At 46.2% G+C, this 24211-nt stretch overlaps 1 protein-coding gene across 1 annotated transcript in view; it reads right to left on the bottom strand.

The window, feature by feature from the left end:
- The window catches only part of LOC118848617 (protein HIRA), an 89861-nt gene that overhangs the window by 53960 nt on the left and 11690 nt on the right, over window positions 1–24211 (bottom strand). The gene's annotated exons all lie outside the window — the stretch shown is intronic.

Here is a 24211-nt window from a genome sequence, read left to right as displayed (position 1 = left end):
CTGAGAAGACAACAAGATCACGGCTGTTTCTATAGTGCACGTAACCTTTGTCTTTGTGGTTACCATAAAAGTCAACGTTCACACCCTGCGCTTTTAAGTTGGGGAAACCTTTCCTGCCCAACACTCTCGTAAGCAGGTGACACAAGCATTACTGCTCCCATTTTACAGAGGGGGAAACCCATGCTTAGAAGTGAAACGTCTTCCCAAACACCCAGACCTCCTAAGTGTGGGAGCCAGGATTTGAATCGAGGTCTTAGGACTCCAAGACCAGTGCTCTTTGTACCCCACCAACCAAACACTTTTTCCAAATGCTTTTCTCCTCATCTGTCTCCGAGAGTGGCCAGCTGTGCTGTCAGCAAAGCCCCATGATGAATACCTGGATGGGTTATGTCACGGTGAGGCTCCCCTTGAGCAAGGGGTCTTAGCCTGGGCTCACTGAACTGGATTCTTACCATTTGGATAACAGCATTTCAGTGTAATTGGTTCCTTTTCTAATCTAATGTATTTTATTTTTTGTATTTAAAAACATGGTTCTGAGAAGGAATCCCGAAGCTCTGCCACTGAGGAGAGGTCCAGGCCAATGGAGCAGGAGCAGGGCCAACTTACTGTCATTTGACTTTTCATAGGTAAACACCACATCTGTGACTTATGGATGACTACTTACAGTCAGGCAGGAATGGCACATGGTGGGTGATTGAGCAGATTTTAAAAAAACAGACCAAACAAACATCCCTCTGAAGATCCAGGCCTGACTTTCCTACTGCTTACTGGCCATCCTGACCTAAGGACCCGCCATCACTTCAGGCTCAACGTGGCCTAAACTCAATTCCTCCTCTTTCTCCCAAAGCCCTATTTCCCTTTGCAAACAGCCACACCACCCTCCTCCCAGTGACCCAGGCAGGACTAAGACCTCCATCTTCTTTCCTTTGCCCTGCTAGCCAATCATCCTAAACGGCCCCCAGGCTAGTGACCATTCTGTCTCCACGTCTTCTGTCCTTCACACGACTGCCAATGCCATGAGGGGCAGGGGAGAAAGGAACTCTAGGTCCGGGCTCTCAAGGGCTCAACCACTCCCTCCCTGACTGATACCTCACCTCTCTGGGACTAGCCATAAAATGAGAGACGAACAGACACCAGATGATCTCAACAGGCCTTATGGTTTTAACTCTCTATGAATCGGAATCAGAATGTTAGTCCATAACCCTGAACAAATTAGTCCCCGGCTCAAAAAGTGGCCATGCTTTCTCATTGCTTACCAAGTCAAATGTCAACATCATACTCTATCTTAAGCCAGGGAAAACCTCAAAACAAAAGTAAAAACGGCCTCGTATCCTATGCTGCCCTCTCGGCAGAGACTAGCAGATGAGGAAAGCAGGGTAGAGGTTCCTTCATGTGACATGGTCTGTAGACCACCTATGATGTATCTCTAGGCACTTCAGACCCACATTAGAGGAAATGAACCATATCACTGCCAGGATAGACTCTTCCTACAAACAAAATCAGAAGATGGCAGCTAAGACATGGCAGTGGAATAGACTGCCCACCACTCCTCCTTAGAGCGACAAACAAAGGCACTGGCAAAGTTGGTTTCCTATTCCCTGCAAAGGCTACAAGGGTCATCAGTGCATGGGATGATCAGTCACCATCCATACCACAGGGCTCACGTTAAAAAGACAACCGTGAACATCAGCTGCAGATGACACACCAATAACTGGAGCACATAAAGAAAAATTCCGGAAAGAATCAGGTCAGAGCCTCCAAATTCATTCACTGCATTTGATGACTTCAATGCAAAGATGGCCAAATGGGAAGGTGGAAAAAATGTTCGAAAATATGGCTCCAGAGTAGCAACAAGAAGATGTGTGAAGTCTGCTACCTACATACAAGGAGCCCTTTCTTGCAGAAGAGTCAGAAGGCATCAGCCCTGAAGAATGTTACAAAAACCGTCCCTTGGCCTTTCAGGGCTTGAGACAACTCTCAGCGACTCCAAACTGCAGAGAAGGCACCAACCTGCATCAGCAGATGGAGCTTCCTCCCCTGGGAGATGCCAATAATGCACAGAGCAGGTCCCAATCCCCATGAAAAAGGGCAGAGTCAGATTAGAAGCAGCATCAACTCATAAAAGAAGATGCAGTGAAGAAAAAAACAAGCTTAGGGAAGCTTGACAAGACATCCATTCAAGTGGCTTATGCAGTAAGAACTCAAGGACAAAGGGAAGAGGCCAAGGATCGTCTCCACTCATGCCAGAGGAAGGGAAGCCCCACACCACACTCTGCCACCACCATCATGGAAGGGCTAAAGGAGAAAGGAGCCTAAAGAAGAGTGGGAAGAGCTGGCACGGACGAGGCAGAGGCTGGAAGCAGCTTGATTCTGGCACAACAAGGGACCAATTCTCAAGACACCAAATGCCTGGAATGAGTCAAGGGTACTGTTTCTACTGAAAAAGGCGACCTAGAAAACTGCCAACTCCTCCACACACCTTCTCTTCCATCTCTAGAAAATCTCCATGAGAAAAATGTTGACGAAGATTGAGGGCATCCTTGATGAAGGTAGGAGAAGGGAACAAGATGGCTCTTTGCCATAAAGTGGGTGCCAACCTGCACAGGGATGGCTTCCTCGTCCAGGAGTCCTGTCTACCACTGAAATCCCAGGCTCAGTTCCTAGCCCTGTGCCTATTCAACAGCTGATGACATTTTACAGCTTCACAATTGAATAAAGGCTAAATAAATATAACATCCATAACTTTTTGTTGACTAGAAATCAAATGAGATAATATTTGTAAAGAGCTCTGAGCACAGTGCTTGGCACATAGTAGGTGCTACACAAATGCTTATTCCCTTCCCCCAGGAGAAGAAAAAAATACAATTTGATTCAATAGAGCAAAAGATTCCATGCAATAGACACAAGAGTAACCATTACTACTCAAGACCTAGTCAGAAGTGGTGTTCATGAATGTGGGTGTAGAACAGGGGGTGGGCTGAGGAAGACCAAGGGGGCTTTGCCAATATCCCCACATTATTGACTGCCTCCCCAGCACGTCAGGTCAGGCTCACACCCTGATCCCACTGGCATCTGTCACTGTCTTTCTTTGTCAGTCTTGCCCATCTGATGGGTGTGAGGTGGAACCTCGGAGTTGCTCTCATCTAAATTTCTCTCTTTATTGGTGATTTGTAGTACTTTTTCCCCCCATATTGCTATACAAAACTTTCCCCAGAAACTGCCTGTTCATATCTTCTGACCATTTATCAATTAGGAAATGGACCATTCTTGTAAAGTTAAATCAGTTCCTTATTATCTCTTGGAAATAAGACCCTTTTTCAGAAAAATTTTCATGCAACACTTTTTTTCCAGGTAACTATTTCTCCAGGGTGACTTTTATGCCAAGAGTCTCTAAATATAGGTTGAGTCATTCTGCTAGTGGAGCAAATAGCCCATGAGTGCTTGCTTCGACTGTACATGTGGTAAGATCCTTGCATTCTAGGTAGGAGCTTAGGTCCAGAGGCTCAAGGATCCTAATATGAGTTTGGCACATGCCTGACTAGAGTAAACCATGCAGCAGTTATTTAAGAAAGCAGCCACCACTATGAGGTTTATGAACAGCTGTATGACATGAGGAAGTAGGGAAGTAATTCTGATAGACCCGCCACTGTTCACAGACTTACTCAGTTGAGTCTTCATCTTTCTAAGAGGACAAGGGGAAACAAGAGACGGTCCAGAGAATTAAACACAAAGGAGTAAAGTAGTGGGAAATGACTGAGTTCTAGGGATAAAGATTCCAAAGGCTGGAGTGTTTAAAGACAGAGTTTCTCAGTGCTAAGGCACACCAGCATATTGAGAGACCTCACAGTAGCAAAAAACCCGGATTCATCCTGCAGCCTTGCACGAGCTGGGAAGGATATAAGCTGGCGCTGTGTCTCATACCTGGTGCTGTGTCTCCAGCTCCCCTTTCCCCCCATCAATACATGCCCCTTACACATCTGATCATCCTCCTGCCTCCGCTCTCCATCTAGCAGCACAGCCAGCTGACCTGTGGCGTTGGGAAGGGGTGCAGCCCCAAACACCAGGTGTTCCTGTATCAAATGCATCCTCCTCAAGGCCGAGCTCCCCTGCTAAACCCTCACCCCAGCTGGTGAAACTAGGAAAGCCACAAGACACTCAAAAAGGTCCAAGTCAGAGAGAGAATGAAAGAGGCTGAACAGCTGTGGGACAAAGATGGCACACCCTTCCAACACAGGGTTCTCAGAGGCTGTATACGCCAGGGAAGCACAGCTTCTGACAGGTCAGAGTTGGAAAGCACATGCCCCTGCACTCCCCCACCCAAGGCAGGCAGTCAATAAGTGTTAATTAGGTGCCAAGTACTGAGCTGAACTCTAGGGATCCGAAGAGGCAGAAGCCAGTCCCTGCCCTCAAGGAGCTCACAGTCCAATGAGTACAAACCAAGCTCTCTACAGGATAACTAGGAAATAATTAATAGAAGGAAAGCACTAGCATTAGGAGAGGTTGATAAAGATGGGGCTTGAAGAAAGTCACCAGGGAGGCCAGCAGGCTAAGACGAGAAGGGAGAGGCTCACAGGCAAGCAAGGCTCAGTCTAACTAACAACACAGACGCTGGGTGAGGTTTTCCAATGCAGGTGTGCAAATCCTGAATCAATTCCACTAAGTCAAGGTGGTGAGGGGAGAGGGAAGATCCGCCTCAATGAAGGACTGAACCACTGCTCTTTAGAGCACAAAAAAACTATAAGCATTTATTAATTCCCCCTAAGTGGGAATAGAGCCCCCTACCACAGGAAAGGAAAGAAAGCCAAGGCCAGAGAGCTGGCCACTGGGCTCCAGGGAGAGAGCAGGCTGGCCTTGGCGGCCTCATCATCAGAAGTACCCAGAGGCCCCTCCAAGGCTCACACCTGAGGGACCAAGACATCAGAACTGATGGCAGGGTATGGCTTCAGGGGATGGAAGTGTTAGCCCTTCTGCTCTCCACCTAGTGACATACAGCCCAAAGCAATGAGTATGGTCAGAGAAAAGGAAGAATCTCCCCCACGGCTACCAGAGGGGGCTGCAGGGCTGTTATGCTTGGAGAGGTTTAAGAAGAGCATGGAGGAAGGCCTTGACCATGACAGGCCTCCAAAGGTCCAAGTCCATGAAAGAGAGCTTGATTACACTCCATCATACACATTCAAAAAACTTTTCCCCAATGTCCTTCCAGGCTGAACAGAAGACCAAGGGAAGTATAATGACAATCTAAACCCAACGGTGACCCAGGTCACCTGGTGAATCTCTACATGAAGCATTCCCAGTTACTGTTCTCCAGCATGCTGGAGATGGCCCTGAGGGACTGTCAGTTCAGATTTCTTGGTCCCTCAGAGGACCAGCCGGTCTCAATGCTTTTGTTTTGCAGAGGAAGAAAGTGATGTGGAGAATGAGATCCTCCACTTATTCATTCATTTGCCAACTGCCTATGGGGTGGGGCATTCAAAGAGCAGAGGATCCCAGGATCCAGGATGGGAAGGCACCTCAGAGGAGGAAACTAAGGCACAGGAGAGTGTCTTGAAAGATGATACCAATTAAGCAGAATGAGGAAAGAATGGGAAAATATAATAAGAGACAATCAAAGTGCTCAGGCATCAGAGAGGAAGGAGAAAATCTGTGCGGTGGATGGGATCGTCGCAGGCTTCATGGACAAGGCACGGAGGCCAGGGCTTGAAGGAAAGGTAGGATCTGGATTGGGATTAGGGGAAAAGAAGGTGAGTAGGGGTGGGGAGTGGGGAGCAGTAGTTAGTGGGTCATCCTAGGACATGGGGCAGGAGAATTTCAGGCCCAGATTTTCTCCCATGTGGTAAGACGACGGTGAACTTCTTGTCCCCATTCAAGCATCACAATTCTAAGCCAAACCTTAGCGACTCATGTTCTGTGGGCATAAAGAGACCTTTCTTCTTTCTCAGAGTTTCAAAGCTGTAGTGGGGGGCGGGGAGGGGAGAGGTGCTAGTCTGTACATGTTACTAATTATAAGAGGGCTATTGTGGGGGAGGGAGGCTCTTCTCTCCCACTTGTTATGCAAGGTCTTGGTTGTGATCCTGTCTTCTTTATAATTTTGCTTGAAAAACAGTCACCTCTGACCTGAGCTGGGGGATGTATTTTCTTAGGACATGGAGAGGAGCTTGGTCCACAGGCCCTCTCTGAAGTTAGAAGGATGGCTGCCCAGCCTGTCATTTCCTCTAACAAGCTACTTCCCGTCTATGTAGGAGGAATGAAGGCTGAAGGCAGTGCTCAAATACATTTTCCTTACATCCTGGTATCTTCTTTGGGAACTGGGCAGCACCTGGACATCCCTCACGCAGGGCAACCTGGACTCTGAGGGATGATGGCCAAGATTGTCTTTTGTCTTTTCTAGCCTGTTCTCTGCCCACTGGCTTCATCCCCAAAACTCCCCCTGGCCTCTGAATGGATCCAAAGAAGGCTAGCTCATTCGGTCCTTGGCACAGGGCCTGGTACATAACAGGACCTCAACAAATGCCTGCTGGTTGTACATATTGGATACTTGGTGTGATGTATCCAGCAAACATTTGTCAAACATCTCCTATGTGGCTGGCTCCATGTTCAGCATAAGATAAGATAGCACAAAGGTCTGGACTCTCTCAAGACTAATCTGGGGGATGAACCTGAATTACAGGTCCCAACCTCATAGCCTGATAGAAGCACTGCCTTTAGCCAACCACGTTCAGTCTAGTCCTACCAATGTACTGGCTAAATTCTAGCATCGGCCATGTCCATCTGTAGATATGCAACAGACAGTGGAACCAAAACGGGACCGAGACAGCTTGAGATCAATCTAAGGCCGATGCACAAGTTAATTTTATGAGAAGAGGAGTGAAAAGTGGATTGCAGAAGTCATATGTTTGGACAAGGAGAGCTTGGGGGCAATCTATCTCTTTTCAGTCCAAAAGGGCTTCCTGGAGGAGGGACAGAAAGAGCTGGCAAAGGAGTCATCACTGGCAGCTCTGCTTTTCAGGGGCAATCCTGGATTCCCTTTGATTTCTCTTTTCTGGTTTTCCTTTTCATTCCCCACAAAGTCCTGCTATCATCATTAGCTCCCGTCACATGTTGCTCCTTCCCTTCTCCCCCAAATTCCTGGAGAAGGTTGACTACAGTCAATGCCTCCACCTCTACCTCCCCTACGCTCACTGGAGAACACTGCATCTGGCTTCTGACCTCGTCATCCAGCTGCCACTGACCACTTAGTGGCCTTTTCTTAATCTTCACCCTCCTTTCCCTCTGCATCATGTAACACTTGATCATGCTCTCTCTCTGGCTTTTCATGACACTGCTTTCTCTTGGTCCAGATCACAACCACTAACCATGGCTATGCCCGGAGGCTCCCGCCCAGGCCCTGTTCTCTTCCCTCTCTCTCAAATCTCCATGTCCAGATGCAGCCTCTCTCTTGCACCACTAACTACACTAACCATCTCCACCTCCACGTGCCCCCAAAAGAACTCACTGTCTCTCCCCACAAGCCCTCCTTTCTTCCCAACTCCCCTATTTCTGGCAGGGGCACCGCCTCCATCTTGCAAATCTGATCAGCTGCCACGTCCAGTAGTGTCTGACCCTACCACACTCCCAGGACAGAGCCTACCCCTCTTCTCTCCACTGACACCTTTCTCACAAGTTCAGGCTCTTCTCAGACTGTGCTACAGGAGGCTCCCTGGTCTCCTTCTTTACTCTCTCCCACGCCAATTCATCCTCCACAGAGCCACCAACATAATTTTCTTAAAGCCCAAACCCATGTCGCAAACCCATAATTAACAGAATCCAGAGGCCCCCTTATGACTTTTAGGATCCAATATGAACCCCTTTGTTTGACACGTAAAGCTCTTCACAATACACACCTTCTTCTTTCTGCCTCCCCAGCATTAGTTTCCTCTGAAGGAAGGTCCCTTCTGGTCCCCCAGTCGATGGCACCTTCCCTCTAAGGTGACTTTGAGTTTGTCTGGTAGATACCTACGTAAGCACATGTTAGCTCCTTCGTTAGAATGTAAGCCCCTTGAGGGGAGGGACTACCTTCTGTGCCCAGTACATAATAGGTGCACATAACCAGGGTCGAACTTGTGTCTACTCAGACAAAAACTCAATCTGTGATCATGAGCAAATCAATAAGGAGTCTGCTGTTCACTCATTAGGCACCTGCTGCGGACAGAGCACCATTAGCAAGGCCCCACAGACACAAAGGCTAATAAACAGCATCCCTAGCTAAGGATATAGGGGTAACAACAAAGCAAACGAGGTATGCTTCAGAGCACACAGGCCGCTGTGCCGAGGAAGGCTGGACCACTTCTGGCAGAGAGGAAGGGATCAGAGGAGGCGTCTAAGAAAAAGCAGCAGCTGACCAAGGGACAGAGTGGTGCGAGCGGAAGACGACTTCAGGCCCAGGGCAGGAAGGAAGCACACACGGTATCCAGGCAACTCTGCTCCTACCAAGGCCCCCTCTTCCACACAGGCTCCCAATGAGACACTCAGTGCACTCTTCACACGTATCCTGAGGGACAAACATCCCAGGGAATCTTCTCCCCACTTCCTTTCCTTCCACAAATATTCATCCTTCAAGGGTCCACCATGCATAGAACACACTGGGCTGTTTAGTGCTCCAGGAGACAGAATTTAGGTAAAAGCCTTTACAGATGAGGATGCCAAGGTTCAGAGAGGCCCCAAGGCTTGAAAGGGATCATCTGTCTAGTCCTGTCGGCACTGAGACTAGAGCCCTAGCATCCTGACCAAAGCCCAGCGCTCCTTCCCCAATACTAGGCTGCACCCTCAGCTAGATGTGCCGGCTTCTAAGAACAAAAGACAGAGTGAGCCGTGCCTCTAGGACCTGCAACTAGAACCCAAACAAAGGCAAAAAACATCAGTCACAACAGAAGAGAGCTCCCCATCAAGGTGACTGAAGCCTAGCCAAGCACGCCGCCCCCCAACTCGGTGAGGGTCTCATTCAGCAAAGTCTGTTAAACTGATAAGAGATTGCATGAAATGGTGGACCACAAGGAAGGGGGGGCTACCCCAAAGAGCAACAGCCACCTTGTTACCAGCTTCCTCTCTCCTGTGGCTCACCATCTCCCAAAGATGCTTCTCTCCAGCTAATCAAGGCTGGGATTCCAAATGATGACATACTGTGGGACAGCAGTATCTGTCTGGGCTCTGTTCTGCCACTTGCCATGTATAAGACTTCCCTTCTCCCCTATTGCACAGAGAGGAGAAAATGCAGTACTGCCTTTGGTGTCCCATGCTCTAGTCTGGACCCAGCTCAGGCCCAGACTACGTGGGGAACCTCAAGAAAGCACCTTCCCCCCTTCCTGGCACCTCAGTTTCCTTTTCTCTACAGTGAGATGACCAGAGAGAGATGACCCTTGTGGTTCTAGATCCTACTAACATGAGAGGGCAGCTCCAAATGATCTTAAAAAAGCCCTTTCCAACCCTGAAATCCAGTGACTTCCTTTCCTTCTCCAAACCACCAGTGGGAGAAGACTTTTCTTTTAAACTTTTATTATTTATTTATTTAATATTTTTAGTTTTCAGCATTAATTTTCACAAGAGTTTGAATTACAAATTTTCTCCCCACTTCTACCCTTCCCCCACTCCATGATGGGATATATTCTGATTGCCCCGTTTCCCAGTCAGCCCCCTCTTCTGTCACCCCACTCCCCCTCATCCCCTTTTCCCTTACTTTCTTGTAGGGCAAGATAGATTTCTATGCCCCATTGCCTGTATATCTTATTTCCCAGTTGCATGCAAAAACTTTTTTTTTGAACATCTGCTTTTAAAACTTTGACTTCCAAATTCTCTCCCCTTTTCCCTCCCCACCCACCCTCCCTAAGAAGGCAAGCAATTCAACATAGGCCACATATGTATCATTACGCAAAACCCTTTCACAATACTCATGTTATGAAAGACTAACTATATTTTGCTCCTTCCTATCCTATCCCCATTTATTCAATTTTCTCCTTTGACCCTGTCCCTCTTCAAAAGTGTTTGCTTTTGATTACCTCCTCCCCCTATCTGCCCTCCTTTCTATCATCCCCTCTTTTTCATCTCCTTCCTCCTTATTTCCTATGGGGTAAGATACCCAATTGAGTGTGTAGGTTATTCCCTTCTCAGGTCAAATCTGATGAGAGCAAGATTCACTCATTCCCCCTCACCTGCCCCTTCTTCCCTTCCTACAGAACTGCTTTTGCTTGCCACTTTTATGCGAGATAATTTACCCCATTCTATCTTTCCCTTTCTCCATCTCTCAATATATTCCTCTCTCATCCCTTTATTTTTTTAGATATCATCCCTTCATATTCAACTCACCCTGTCCCTCTGTGTGTGTGTATGTATGTCTGTATACATATATATGTACACACACACACACACATTCCCTTAGTTACCCTAATACTGAATCATTGTTCCATGTAGGAATGTAAACAAAACAGTTCAACTTTAGTAATTCCCTCATGATTTCTCTTTCTTGCTTATCTTTTCATGCTTCTCTTGATTCTTGTATTTGAAAGTCAAATTTTCTATTCAGCTCTGGTCTTTTCACTGAGAAAGCTTGAAAGTCCTCTATTTTATTGAAAATCCATATTTTGCCTTGGAGCATGATACTCAGTTTTGCTGGGTAGTTGATCCTTAGTTTTAATCCTAGCTCCATTGACCTCTGGAATATCATATTCCAAGCCCTTCGATCCCTTAACGTAGAAGCTGCTAGATCTTGTGTTATCCTGATTGTGTTTCCACAATACTCAAATTGTTTCTTTCTGGCTGCTTGCAGTATTTTCTCCTTGATCTGGGAGCTCTGGAATTTGTGACAATATTCCTAGGAGTTTTCTTTTTGGGATCTTTTTCAGGGGGCTGGATTCTTTCAATTTCTATTTTGCCCTCTGACTCTAGAATATCAGGGCAGTTTTCCTTGATAATTTCTTGAAAGATGATATCTAGGCTCTTTTTTTGATCATGGCTTTCAGGTAGTCCAATAATTTTTAAATTATCTCTCCTGGATCTATTTTCCAGGTCAGTGGTTTCTCCAATGAGATATTTCACATTATCTTCCATTTTTTCATTCCTTTGGTTCTGTTTTATAATATCTTGATTTCTCATAAAGTCACTCGCTTCCACTTGCTCCAATCTAATTTTAAGGTAGTATTTCCTTCAGTGGTCTTTTGGACTTCCTTTTCCATTTGGCTAGTTCTGCCTTTCAAGGCATTCTTCTTCTCATTGGCTTTTTGGAGCTCCTTTGCCATTTGAGTTAATCTATTTTTTAAGGTGTTGTTTTCTTCAGTATTTTTTGGGGTATCCTTTAGCAAGTCATTAACTTGTTTTTCATGGTTTTCTCACATCATTCTCATTTCTCTTCCCAATTTTTCCTCTACTTCTCTAACTTGCTTTTCCAAATCCTTTTTGAGCTCTTCCATGGCCTGAGACCAGTTCATGTTTTTCTTGGAGGCTTTTGATGTAGGCTCTTTGACTTTGTTAACTTCTTCTGGCTGTATGTTTTGGTCTTCTTTGTCACCAAAGAAAGATTCCAAAGTCTGAGTCTGAATCTGAGACCGTTTTTGCTGCCTGGCCATGTTCCCAGCCAACTACTTGACCCTTGAGTTTTTTGTCGGGGTATGACTGCTTGTAGAGTACATAGTACTTTGTCCCAAGCTTGAGGAGCTGCGCTGTTGTTTTCAGAGGTATTTCTACATAGCAAGCTCTGCCACAGCAGCGCTCCTCCTCCCCCAAGAACCACCAACCTGGACCACAGCTCAGATCTGAGGAGCCTCTGCATTCCTGCATTTCTCCCACCAGGTGGGCCTGGGGCCAGAAGCAACTGCAGCTGTAGTTCTGTAGCTCCACCTCCTCTGCTGCCCCTGGGGCGGTGGCCAAACTGGAACTCCTTTTACTCTGTCCCCAGCAGTTTTTCCCACTAACCTTATCTCTTGTCTTTGGTGTTTGTGGGTTGAGAAGTCTGTTAACTGCCACAGCTCACTGATTCAGGGTGGTAGGGCCTGTTCCACCTGGCTTCAGGTCTGGTTGGTCTGGGTGCAGCCCTCGCTGATCTCTGCTCCACTCCGCTCCCAGCTCCATGCGATCAACCTTACCCAGCCACCATCCAGGCTGTCCTGAGCTGAAGCCCTGCTTCCCTCCGCTATTCCTTGGGTTCTGAAGTTCTAGAATTTGTTCAGAGCCATTTTTATAGGTGTTTGGAGGGTCCTGGGGGAGAGCCCTAGGCAAGTCCCTGCTTTCCAGATGCCATCTCGGCTCCGCCCCCCGGGAGAAGACTTTTTACAAAAGGGGAGTTTAGACCCCACCTGGATGGAGGGGGAAGGTGACTTAGATGCCCAGATAAAACTAGGCTAGGATCTGAATGCCTCAGAGGACAGGCATCTCAAAGGGCCACAGGAGACAGCCAGGAAATGCTGACCTTTATTTGGAGTTAGAACCCACTTTGTGATGCAAGAGAGGCAAGTTTCTTTGGAAATGGGTTCCAATCAGCTCCCTATTCATTCATCGGAAAAGAAGAAGCAAGAGTACCAGCTAGGGTGGAAGGGCCACCAAAAAGACTTTAAAGGGCCCCCCCATCTGACCTTAGTACCTGGGAGGACAGTCATTCTCCAGGGGTCTCTTGCCAAAGCTCTAGAATGCTGCTTCTCCCACAGACATCCTATAGCGGGAAAGCTGGATGTGGACACCTCTACATTTACATGCCTTCTCCTGGAAGCTTAGCAGTAGTCACCTTTGACAGATAAAGGAGGGTGGGCATATAGTTTTGATGGCTAAAAGGAGGGGAAGAGACCCCCACCCCCACTAGGCCAAAGAATAACAAGTGCTGACCTTTCTAGGATACCTCCCTGCAATCCGGCTTCCAGGAGCTATCTTTTATCTGCCAACAGAGGGTCTTTTCTCAGTCCTCACCTTTCCTGGCCTCTGTACAGCAGCTGACACTGATGCCCAGCCCCCTCTCTCTTTCCTTCTTTGGGTTTTCATGATGCTGCTCTGTCTGGGTTCTCCTCCTGCCTGTCCTTAGCTGCTCTTCATCCACATCACACCTGCCTTGGGCTATTCTCTCTCCTCTCTTTACACTCTCACACGTGGTGAGCTCTCAGCTGTCTCTCAGCATCTGGCCCCGGCTCTACACCATCCACTGCCTATGGACATTTCAAACTGGTTACACCACAAACGTCTAAACTCATCTCATCCAAAACAACTCTTTAGCTTTCCCTCTTCTGAACTCTCCTAGTACTACTGAAGGTACCCCTACACTCCAACTGGACACATTTGCGGGCTCAGTGTTACTCTCAACTCTTCCGTCTCAATCCAAAGAGCCAATTGATGACCTTCGGAAGTGAGCCCCACCATATCTTCCCAGCCCCCTCATACACCCTCCCCTTCTCCCAGGCCACAGTGTCGCCAGACTCACCTTCTGGCTGCTCCTCTCACTCCAAGTCTGGGCCTTTGCCATCGGGTCCCCAGGCCTGGAACACACTCTCTCTCCTCACCTCAAGAGCCCACCCAAGCACCACCTTGGAAGGAAGCCTCTACTGATCACCTCCAATACTACTCCTCTCCCTAATTCCCTTGTACTGACTCAGTACATACTGACAGTCTTGGTGCAGCTGTAAGCCATTGTAGCTTCCAATGGAAGCCCCAGGAAGGCACGGACATTTTCCTTTTGTCTGTGTCCCCAAACCCCAGCACAGAGCCTGGATAAGTGCTAGCTGCCCGACCGTCCAGACTACACCTATAGTTTGGGTACATGTTGTTTCTCTAGTTAGAATGTAAGCACCATGAGGGCAGAAACTACCTAACTTTTGTCTTTGTACTCTCAGTACCTGGCACAGTGTGGGTCTTTGATCAAAGGTATCTTAGAGCAATGGAAAAAGCTCTGGCTTGGGTCAGAGGGTCTGGTTCACACCAGTGTGACCTTGGGCAAGTCATCCTGACTTGTCTGGTCCTTCGTGTGTCTTTGGCTGCAAAATGAGGTGGGAGTTAGACAAGATGGCCTCAAAGTTCCTTTTCCGTTCTAAATGTATGATCCTATATCTGAAATGGATAAGCGGCACAGTGCATGAGAAAGTATATACAGGCACCCAGGGAGGGAGGATCCACATCCAAGAGACCCCAGACTCACTGAAGCCTTGAAGGATGCAGTTCTGATAAGCAGCTTTATGGGGGGTGTGTAGGCCTCAAGAGACAAAAGTAGGGCATTCTCCAATAGGGAGAGGCAGTTCTGGGGTGCAATGGATAGAGCGCTGGGCCTGGAATCAGGAAGACGAGTCCAAATCTGGCCGCAAACCCTTCTTATCCATGTGATTCCGGGCAAATCATTTAGCCTCTGTTTGCCTTAATCCACCGGAGAAGGAAATGGCAAACCACTCCAGTATTTTGGCCAAGAAAACTCCATGGACAGTAAGGTCTCCAGGGTCATGAAGAGCTGGACACAACTGAACAACAGCATTCTCCCTACTAAGTGAATAAATGAGCTGAGTGGGGCTTTGATAGCTCCAGGTTCAGGAGTGTTAGAGACCACAAGGCACTATTTACACCTTCACATCCAGTGAAGTCCCAGAGTTTTTACACTCAGGAATTTCACTTTAAAACCCAACAGCACTGAGAAAGTAGTGTCTTTCTTGACAGAATTACCAGATTGATGACAGGAGAATCCACCCAGCATATCTGAATTTCAACAAGATAACTGGCAAAGTGTCTCAGTGTCTGGAATCTGATTCCAGATCAGTTTCTTCAGGTTCCTTTGTGACTCAGCTCAAGGGCTACCTTCTATGGAGGCCTGTCATGGTCTCCCCAGCTGCTAGCGCCATTGTCCCTATGGCTATATTCCACCTACTCTGTAACTATCTTGGATCTATTGATTTATGTTAGAATGTAGGGCCTCAGAAGGCAAAGGCTATTTTGGTGAGGGGTTTTGGGTTTGTTTGGGTTTTTTTTTGGGGGGGGGGGGGGCGCAAAGGAGTACTTCCAGGGCTTAGCATGGTACATGAAACATAATATAGGTTAATAAACACATACAAGTTAATTAACTGAAGGACAAGATGAGGAGATGTGATCTAGATAAGGACATTTTAGATAGACAGATAAGAATCTAGCAGAATGATGGGAACCAGAACGGTTTGATGTCACCTTGAAGCGATACCGTCATCCCTGATGGAGGGATCCAGGGGCCTCTCCCTGGGTCTCTTCTACCCAACATTTTTCTCTGTCATAGATAGAGGCCCATGTGGCACACTCACCAGACCTGCAGATGACCCCAAAGCCAGTCATGGTGACAGTGAAGTGTGACATTGGGCAGAGCTCCAAATATCCCAAGCACAGGGCACCAACTATTTTCAGGGATGGACCTCCCTATGGCCACGGGAGGCCATAATTCCACTGGGCTTCCTTTTCGATGAGGAAACTAAAGCTCCAAGAGCTGAAGACTTGTCCACAGTCCCCCCAGGGGCCAGGAGGAGCTATTCTTTATACCACAGGATGAAAAGGGGATGCCCTGAATGACAGAATCAAGGGCCATAAGGACTCTGATAGAGCTGATCAAGCAGATGGAATTGTTTCAAACATATCGGGTATTTCCACCCTGCAGGAATCCTGACAGGCTTAAGAGAAATTAAATTCTTCACAAAGCTCTGGAGCCAAGAGCAGCCTCATGGTGACAAGGCTCCCCAGGCTGATCCAGCCTGCTTTGTCCTTGAAGCCTCTCCAGCTCTGGTCCTGCTGGAACGTGTGCTCTGCAGGCACAGCCCTCCTTCCACCCTGGGAGCCAGGCAGGTGATCCATCCTAGCAGGATTTCCACACAGGAGATGAAATTTACTAGGGAGGAAGGCAAAGCCTTGCACCTGAGCTCAGGTAATTAAAAAAAAAATGATAAAAGATCAAGCATCTACACTGCAACCAAAACAGCCCCTCCCCTCAAGGAGCCTACAGAGGTCATTTGGGAGAAAGAGTATGGCAGCTAAAAAAAAGCCAACAGTGCAAAGACACGTTATGGGGATGTACTGGAGAGAGGCGGGCCTAGAGTCTGGCAGGCCTGGCCTCATCTTCAGTCTCCTGGGCCTGTTATGACAATTCGTAATGAGCTCGCATGGTGCTGGAACACAGCAAGCACTCTAGGAAGGCTAGCCACGAGTACTGCTACTTTTCTTATTACTACTGTTACGCTTTTGTGTCCTGGCCCTCCTCCTTGGTCTGATGAGTGAAGCCTATGGACCCCTGCTCAGAATCCCTAAAATACATAGGATTACAAAGAGAACCAATTCTGTGCAAACAATGATTAAAATGTTTATTTTTTTAAAGTTCACAGACCGCAGCTGAAGAGTTCTTGTTCTACATAAAGTCTTTCCTAATTATAAAATAAGGAAGATAAGCTCTTTGCAACCATTAGATTACTATAGAAATGGTGGCTTCTATTATTACCACAGTTCCTGATTCTCCTCCCCCACTGGTTCCCTACCCTCCCTCGCTCCCCTGGATTTTTTGGTTCATTCTCTCTTTAAACTTATCGTATAGATTTACACATATACTTCTTGTGGCTCCTGGGAAAGTTACTTGCATGGCCAATGCCCGTCTTAATGAATGCTTTCTGACTGAACTCTGCATGGCCTGTTGGAATGCTGGCAAGGAAGTCCCCTCCAAAATGCTTAGGTTGGTGTCCCTGGCAGTCAGAGCAGGCGCTGGGAAGAGCTGCCAGAAGGAGTTCGCCACCAACTGGCTGGCCAGATCAGGTGGAAGGTGTCCCATCCCAGCTGACACCACCCACTGCAGGGGAACTGCTACCAGAGACAAGGATACTCCCAACAAATAAAGCAAAATGCAAGTCCTGGAGCAGTGGCCATACTTCTTGAGCTCAGCAAATCTCTGCCCTCTCCCAGCCAGCATGGATCCATCCACACTGGCCTTAGCTGGCAGCATTATTTCCAGCTATAAAGGCACAGGACGTTGGACACAGAGCACTATAGGCTCATCAAAGGACAACAGATTTGCCTTGAGGAGCCTCAAAACTAAAAATTAAGGTTGGAAACCAGACTAGAAAATCAGCAGGACGCTAAGTTCCTTAGGGCTATAGTGCTCTCAAGAAACAAGTGGGTTTGAGGATGACAGATTTAAGAGCTGAGAGAGACCTCTGACATCATCTCATGCAACCACCTCACTTACAGCTGAGGAAACTGAGGGGAAAACTTTGGAAAGCAGCAGAATTCTTCTCCCTTCCCTAGAAAAGGTCAACACAGACAGAGAAATGACAGGAAGAAAAGAAGCCTATTCAGCAGAGGCTTGTCCTTTCCAAGAACTCCATCATCATCATCAGATTGATCCCATAAGAGTAAATGCTCTTCCAGAGCCAGGGTCTATATAACAAAACCATTTCCATGTCTGGGCATGAGGCCCATAGTAACAAAGCCGTGTTGATCTATAATGAATAATTCTGCACAAGTGGGAATTCGGATCTCTTATCTATGAAGTGCCCCGACCCACAAGGAAAAAAAAGGTCCATCCAGAGGCAGAGATAAAAATCAACCCTAAATGCGCACAGGATTTAGAGAAAGAGAAATCTTGAGAAAGACCTCAGAGGTCATTGAAGGCTGGTTCCCTCATTTAAGTGGTGACTAAATCCCACACTCTTTGCACTTTAGTGCTGAGGTGTTATTGTTTTTAGAATCTGAGAATATTCGAGTCAGAAGGGCCTTGAGAGGCCCCTGCTCCAATATGTACCTCAATAGGGTATCTCAGACCAGTGGTCTCGCCTCTTCTACTGGGATCCCTCTCCAGGGAGGAGGAGTTCACTCACTGGCTACCAAGGATATCCTGCCCACTTTCAACAACTCTCCCATTAAGTTTTCCTGCCTTCTCTGCACTGTTCGCCTTTTGCCTTCTCATTGGCCTTCCTAACTTGAGTCTCAGCGCTCTATACAGAGTCTGCATATGGCAGGTGTTCAATAGGTTTGGGTTGAGCTGAATGAGAGACAAGGCTGGCTGCTGGTCTTGGTCCACTCTAGGCCTGGTGGCTTTGCCCTCATGAATGTTCAAGGGCTGCCTAGAGGCCCAAGCCCTGCAGGCCATCCTGTGTGTCTCTGCAGCCAGCCTCTGGGAAGATCCCTCGTCCTGCCTTCTTACTGGTCTTTGGGTCTACAGGACTTCGGTTCAGTCCTTGAAGAGTTCCCTTTGGGGCTGAACAGGAGGACTGGATCCATGTCCTCTGTTCCTCAGAGAAGCCTGTCTTAAAAGAATCATCGCATCATGATTTCCCTGGGTAAACATTTCTGCAGAATGGCTTTCTCTCAATTGGAAAGCACCTACATTTTGTGTTTTTCTTCTTTTTTAAATTTAAGCTGTTTTATAATTCAGTGAAGTCTTACCAAGGGCTCATACCACCTTTCAGGTAAAGAGAGTCCTCCAAAATCCACAATCAAAGACAATAAGAGCTCCCATTTATATCGTAACAGTGCAAGGTAAATAGCGGCATTCCATTTTTCAACTGTGGAAACTGAGGCTCCACGAGACTAAATAACAATTGATACATAACAGAAACAGAGCCTGAAGCCAGCCTTCCGATTCCAAAGTCTGATCCCATTTCCTGTCACCAGTGTTTATGCTGGGATTTTCTCACCATTCACCCAGGCCTTCTTAACCTGGGGCAAGTCTGCCTGTATTCTGAGAAATCCCCATCAAGGATCTACCCAACATGCTGGGGACCTTCTTTGACTGTCTCTCCTTATCTCTTCCTCTTGCTATCCTGATCTCTCTTGAAAAATTCATCAAGCTATTCATTAAGCACCTACTATGTGCCAGGTAGAGTGTGCTAAGCTGTAGGGATACAAGTACAAAAACTAACAAGTCTTGGCTCTCAAAAGGCTTATGTTCTATAAGGGGAGATAAAAAGTGGCATGTGTGCGTGTACGTATACACATCCAAGTATATTCACACACATATATTTTATATATTCAAAATATACAAAAGGCAAAACAAGGTGGTTTTCTTTTGACTGGGGACAAGCACTAGCATCCAGGGGTCTCAGAAAATGCCGTAGATGGCGGCCTGGAGTGGAGTTCCGAAAGAATAGACGGAGATGGAAATAAAGGTGGCATTAAAAACAAGGTATCAATAATCACCCCAGATGAATGGACACCCTGAAGCAAACTTCTTATAGGAGGGCATGGACAAAAGGTGTACACGATGAGTGACAGTGGATGGCTAGCAATCTGCATCATTGCAGGGAATAGGCACATTGCTAAACTCCCAGACACACTGGAGGGTGACAATGCTTATAGGAAAGAAATTGGCTTTCATAGCAGAGCTAGTCTAAGATGACTCAAAGCACTACAAAATTTCTCAGATACAATCAAGACAAATCTCCCCTTCCTACTCCATTGCTGGTCCAGCTCACTGTCTATTGGCGGACAGTTCAGCATATACCCATTTGTAGCTCCAGGGGCTGCCGCACAGCCCAACATGTCTTTTCAGTCCCTCATTTTTCCAACCTAGGCACTGAGATGGGTCTCTCTGGCCTCACTATGGATTTGTTCCTCTGGGGAGGCTGCAGAATTTTCAGGCATTGTTCTATTGCTACAATTGTCTCAATCAAATAATACAGTAGCAGGACACAAAATCACATAGTAAAACAGAAGTAACTTTGTTACACATCTGGAATGGATCTGCCCTGGACTGCTTTGACCCTTTCTCAAGAAACAAATAGCACAATTAACTAAGATTTAAAAAACTTCTGGTAGGGGTGGAGGGCAGGAAGGAGAACACTCTTCAACACATACTGCTGGGAAAATTGGCAAAAATAAGGTCTGCCCTAGCACCTTGCACCACATACTTCAAAAAGCTCCCTAAGGATATTTATATATAAAAGATCATGCCATTAAAATTTTTTAGAGTAGATGGAAAGTAGCCTTTCCAAACAAGAGACAGAGATAATCATACAGGATAAATAATTTCTATATCATAGAAATACAAAGCTTTGATGAAAAAATCAACACAACTAGAATTACAAGAAGAATGGTCAAGTGGGAAAATTTTTTGCATGAAACATCTGATAAAAGTTTGATTAGCCAAGCTATATGTGGAACTGACATAAATATTTATTATTAAGAATTATTCCAGTTGGTAAGTGGTCAAAACATATCAGCAGTTTTTAAAAGAACTGCAAACAATCAACAACCATACAAAAACTAATTTAAATCTCTAGTAAGAGATATGCAAATTTGCAAATGTAAAACTCAAGTTTCACACCACAACTTTCACATCACTAACCAAATTGGCAGAGATGATAAAAGCAATTCTCCAAACAACTCCATGAAATACTGCATTATCCCCATTTTGCAGTTGAGGAAACTGAGGCTTAGAGAATGTGACTTGTCACGTTGTCAGACAGCAAATAAGTGGCAGATTCAGAATTTGAACCCAGGCCTCTCGATTTCAATAAATTCTGAATTTGGCATACCATTCCTTACAAGTAAGGCACACAAAAGACAAAAGAAACAACTTCAAATGCATAAAGAGCTTTGGCATGAACAAAATCAATGCAGCTAAAATTAGAAAGGACGTAATTAATTGGGGAAAATATTAAAAATTGATACAAATATATAACAAGAGCCATTCCCAACAGATAAAATGGTCAGGGATATGAACAGGCAGTTTCAAAAGAAGCTATTAAAGTATTAACACAAGCTAAAAAACAACCCAACAAAAAAATGCCCCAAAATACTAATAATAAGAAAAGTTAAATTAAATCAGTTTTGAGATTTCATCTCTCCCAGCTATCAACTCGATGAATATAACAAGATGGAAACAATGTTAAGAGAAGGCAAGCAGGCAAACTAATAGTTTGGTGGTACAACCATTCTGGAAAACCATCTGGAAGTAAAATCACTAAACTATTCATCACTTTTGATCCAGTGGTCCCCACTCTTGGATATACATAGCCTAAGGCATAAAAAGGCCTGCCGTATCTTAAAATATTTGCAGTAGCACTTTTCATGGTCTGAAAAAAAAAGAAACAAAATGGGTACCTACTCATGCCCTGAGGAGTGGCTGAATGGTGATACGGGACAGACTATCACAGTCCTGAAAGAAATATCCATCAGAAATACATTGAAACATGAGAAAACTCATACAGAGTGAAATGCGCATAGCCCGAAGAACATCAGCATTGCCTCTGAGAGAAGGTAAACAGACAGAAGGCACTTAAAAGGACAGCGCTGAGTAACAGGGCTGGTGAGGAGACACGATGAAAAGCACAGCAGAACTGGCAGGCTGCAGCCTACAGTGGGTGCCATGACGTGCGGGCACAGGCCACCTTGAGTTTGTCTGCCTCTTTTTAATTTGTACTTGCTACGGCTCAATGTCAAGGGAGGATATAACCAGAAATGACTGGGATGTGAAGACAAAAGGCATCAACAAAACATTTTAAAAATATATGTATAAAATATCATTTTACACCTATCAGATTAGCTAAAGCGATAGAAGGGGAAAGGGACAAATGTTGGAGGTGATGGAAAAACTGAGATGCTAAGTCACTGCTGGTGGAGCCGTGAAGCGGTCTGACCATTCTGGAGAGCCGTCTGCTACAGGGGTTTGAAAGAGTTCTAAAACTGCGTGTACCCTCTGACCCGGCAATACCATTACTAGGTCCGCTTCCCAGGGCGCTCAGGGAAAAAGCTAAAGAACCTGTAGTTTCTAAAATGTTTATAGCGGCTCTCTCTGTGGTGGCAAAGAGCTGGAAATGGACGAGCAAGCTGTGGTATATGACTGTAATGGAGTACTGCTGTGCTGTAAGAAATGACAAGGATGATCTCAGAAACACCTGGAAAGATGTATATGAACTATGAAAAGTGAAGTAAGTAAAACCAAGACAACACTATAAAGTGACAGCAAAATTGTTCTAAGAACAGTGAGTGACTTTTGAATATTATAAATACTGAAATCAACTGCTAAGGACCTGTGAAAGATGGCGCTGTCCACCTCCATAAACAGAAGTTTGTGTAGCATGATTTTACATATACATGTATACAAACAGACACGTGTCTGTCTAATGGTACAGGGTAGGGAGGGAGGGAGAAAAAAATAAAAACTGCACAGAAGGAAGCACAGAAAAGTGGGGTAGCTTTGAAAACATATAATATTTGGTACACGTAAAGTGTGAAATGGAGATTTATGGTTTCATATCGAATCCTTTTTTGTGTTGTACTGTACATATGGAAATGGCTTTTTTCTTATCTTTTTGTATTTAAGTTCAAAATGAATTTATATAAATATGTATAAAGCAACAATCAAAGAAATGTCCAGTTAAAGCGAATGAAAAGACACCGCAAACTCAGGCTTTGCCTTTGTCTTTGCCCCAAAAATAAGGGGAAGGAAGCCAAAGGAGAGCCAAGAAGTCAATGGCTGAAATGGTAGATCTTGCCGCTTGTGTGTCCCCTCTTAAAGTGGAAGTGAGGAGGAAGAATGTAGAGCTGCTCGAGATTTGCACCTGTGGCATGGAATGGACCAAGAAGCCTCCAGGGACATAGCAGCACCAATTGCAGCTAATTAGTGCCCAGTAGGCGATTGACAGCTTCGGAGAGTGGAGGGCTGGACCAGAGCTGAGGAAGACCCCTGCCTCAGGCTGCGTCTCTGCACCTGCCAGGGCCCCAGGCAGCTCTCTATGCCATACCAACCCATCAGAGGAACTAGCGTCAAAAAAAAAGACACTTTTTTATAAGTGGCATTTCAATGGGAAACGCTTTCAAACTAAAGAACTGAGAGACTATCTGCAATGTGTAGGAAGTGTGGACTGAAGAATAAGACAGCCTAGAAGACACTGGACCTAAGAGGAACATCTTCATTCCTTTTTATCCATAGGGCCAGGAAGCTCTCTCCGGGAAATTTTCTGTCAGCAAAAGTTCCAGGAGCACACACTATAAACACTTGGGGAAAAATCAAACATCAATGCTTTGGGTAAAATCCTGGCCTCCTCCAACCCAAATGAGTGCCAATGGCTGGCAGTCAAGCACAAATACTACACACGGAAGAGCCTTGTCCATCACCAGCTCAAGTTTGGCTTCATGACTTGCAGAGCTTTTGTTTTGGCAGGAAACCTGTAAGGGCTCAGGGCTGAACAATCAACAATCAGCAACAACCACCCAAAAGCAAGGCAGTCCTTGACCTCAAGGAGCCTATAATCAAATGGGTGAAGCCAATAAGCAAGAGGGAGCTGGGGGCAGGGAGAGGAAGGGGTGTCAGAGGGTATCCATCATGGAGCAAGAAGATCCTGGAGAGGAAACCAAAAAGAATCTGATGGGAAACCCAAGAGCTAGGAGCAAAGTTGGAGTCCTCCAGAAAGGAGGTCTGTGGGAGTTTATAGCCCAGCCCTCCAATTGGAGGGGAGAGGCTCCTACCGAGGGTGGCTAGGAAGTGCTGACTATCAAAGCAGAATCAATCTTCATGCCAATGAGGTTTCAAGTGCGGGGCAGGGGGAGGGCGGGGTCCAAACTAGGAGGCTCAGAGGATGGAAAATGACTAAAAGACTTGCTCTGGGTTAAATGCTCCTTAGTGACTGAGCTGGAAGCCAAAGTCAGGTGTTGTGAGCCCAAGCTCGGAGCCCTTACCATCACACCTGCTAAGTACATATAACACTTGCCTAACACAGAGGCTTTCTGGAGGTTTCCCCACTTTCCTCCTCGAAAAAAAAAAATAATGCTATGAAACATTACGAATTTTACCACATACTTCCTTGGAGGATACTGGAAGAATTGGTACACAGCCCTGAAGGAAAACAGAGTAATAATTCATTACCTTGTCAGGGCCTGGAAAAGGAGGCAGGCCAGCCAGGTAAGGAGAGAGAAGGATACGAACAGATGGTCAGCCCAAGTGCAGTACTGGGGGCCATAAAATATTAAAAGCTCCAAGGAGAAGGCACCAGGCACCTCAGGGAGATGAAGTGGGCAGACTGCGGCCAGGGGGAACATTCACATTTAGGACATCAAAGATACAGGGAGATTGGTTGCTTGGGGTTCCTTTGATCTCGGAGAGGACCAAAATGACATCGCTATGGTAGAGTCAAGATTGAACATGTCCGACTGTGGCTGATCAGGCCAATACGAGCTCGGAATGCTCTACCACAGGTTGGGCACAAGTAGTCCGTGTGAACATTTGGAGTAGATACCCCAGACTGATGCATCCTGTGTTTCCTTTGAGCTGTTTAAATTCTGCTTT

This window comes from Trichosurus vulpecula, chromosome 1 (assembly GCF_011100635.1).
Source record: "Trichosurus vulpecula isolate mTriVul1 chromosome 1, mTriVul1.pri, whole genome shotgun sequence".
NCBI lineage: Eukaryota > Metazoa > Chordata > Mammalia > Diprotodontia > Phalangeridae > Trichosurus > Trichosurus vulpecula.
The sequence above is the reverse complement of the archived record's forward strand: the minus strand, read 5'-3'. Positions and strand labels throughout refer to the sequence as shown.